This window comes from Miscanthus floridulus, chromosome 4 (genome assembly GCF_019320115.1).
Source record: "Miscanthus floridulus cultivar M001 chromosome 4, ASM1932011v1, whole genome shotgun sequence".
NCBI lineage: Eukaryota > Viridiplantae > Streptophyta > Magnoliopsida > Poales > Poaceae > Miscanthus > Miscanthus floridulus.
Window position 1 is genome coordinate 60,571,366 of NC_089583.1, and position 2,020 is coordinate 60,573,385.

At 36.4% G+C, this 2,020-nt stretch overlaps 1 non-coding gene across 1 annotated transcript; it reads left to right on the forward strand.

The window, feature by feature from the left end:
- Positions 1 to 308: 308 nt before the first annotated feature.
- On the forward strand, positions 309 to 417 carry LOC136553025 (small nucleolar RNA R71). The gene has a single exon (XR_010782931.1). It is a non-coding gene; the product is annotated as a small nucleolar RNA R71 (small nucleolar RNA).
- The last annotated feature ends 1,603 nt before the right edge of the window (positions 418 to 2,020 follow it).

Sequence of the window (2,020 nt, forward strand, 5' to 3'; positions counted from 1 at the left end):
TCATGCGGGAATCATGAATGTGCAAGACTTATTGCTTCTCATTAGCTTGGCCTTCAAGCTTTTTCATCAGTAGGTCCATCTTGGCAGACAACGTGTCCACCTCCTTGAGTTGATGCATACCTCCACCTCTCTTGTGGGTCTAGAGGAGTTCTTCATTCCAACATTGATTGGAGGCCATCTTTTCCATGAGAGTTGTTACAACTGGGAGTGTAAGTGACAGGAATGCTCCTCCAGCAGTAGCATCCATAGTCTCATGGGTACTATTGGTCAACCCATGGTAGAAAGTCTGCATGAGTAGCCAATTCTTCATCCCATGATGAGGAGATTCTGCAATGTAATCTTGAAAGTGTTCCCATGCCTCAAGGATAGATTCATCATCTTGTTGCTGAAAGCTTAAAATTCTCCCACGCAGAGCATTAGTCTTGCCCGTGGGAAAGAACTTTGCTAGGAAGACAGTGGAGCAGTTATCCTATGTAGTATTTCTACCTTTGTTGGTGTAGAACCATAGCTTTGTAGGAAGGCAGTGGATGTATATATACTTTGACCATGTAATAGGAATATCATAGGAATCTACCTCACCCGTTGTTCTCCCAAGTTGACTAGTTTATATTATCTTAGTGATCTATCCCCTGAGTGTCATTATGCTTTATTCCTATCATTACATTCACCCCTGCTTTAGCTATGCTAGTATGTTGATTAGTAGACATTCCTTTTTTATCCAATAAATCTTTACTCCATTGTTTTCCTATGGTAAAATATAAATAATGATACCAGAAATAGTCTTGATAAAATGATACAATGGTATTCTGTGCGCTTACGAAATCCTTCATATTCTATTTGCACTTAATAAATACCAGCAAGCATTTTTTGTATTGTTGCTGGGGAAACAATTGACTTAAAGATTTAGATCATTAACATACCACTAGCTTTAGTAGGATTACCCCTGTTCTGTTGAATTGTGGAATAAGACAGGACAATAGACGTTGTTTCGACCTTTTGGCAAACATCCATAAGAAAAAAGAAGAACATTGAAGAACCTAGGGTACCTAAACATTCAAGATCCATCAACATTGGAACCCTATCATCTCACAGGTTTGTGTAGACATATATATTCTCTAACCATGTGTAGATTGGAGAAAAAGGTCAACGTCACATGAATTCAAATCACATCTCAAGTGACGAATATAGATGTTGCACTACTCACAAATTCCATCATGTGAGTCATGGTAAGTATGATCAAGAAAGGTGAGATAGTCTTGCTCATGGACTTTAAACTTGATGAGTAGTTATCTTTTAACTTTTGCATACCATTGCATGTTTACTTTAAATGATTCATGCATCCACTCCATTTAGTTTAAATTCTCTCATATCAAATCCACATCATATTTAGTTCCTTGCATACATTCATGCCACTTGCATCTTTTTATTAAAAAAATCTCTCACCATGATCATGCTCTTTTATCTCTATTTGAATAAATCTCTATAATGCTTTCATGTTACCTTTTTACTATAGTATGTTTAGGTTTGGAAGTATCTTTATACATCTTTTAAAGTAAGCATGGTGCTTAGTTTAAATCAAGAGGTGTGTGACCTTATTTCCAAAGTCTTTTTAAATTAAGCATGGTGCTTAGGTTAAAATGCCTTCCTTAATCAAATTATACATGGAGTTTAGTTTGGTTATTGAACTAAAACTTGCTATAGTAGATACTGGTTATTTTGTTGGACTAACCCCTATAGAAAACTCTCAAATTCAATCTAGGTAAGTTAAGAGATGAATTCACATTGGAGATAAATTAAGGCATACGATGAACTCCAACAACTCTGCGTAAAAGAAGACACAACTCATTCTTCATGGAAGAAAGAACTTGAAGAATGAATATAAGCTATGTCTGTTCAAGGTTTGATATGAACCTACCAAACCATCACTTTAGCTATGGGAGTGGATGAACAAATCGACAGGCTAATAGCAACATCAAACGACAACCTAGCATTAAGCTTTCCCAAGACTCAAGCTTGGATG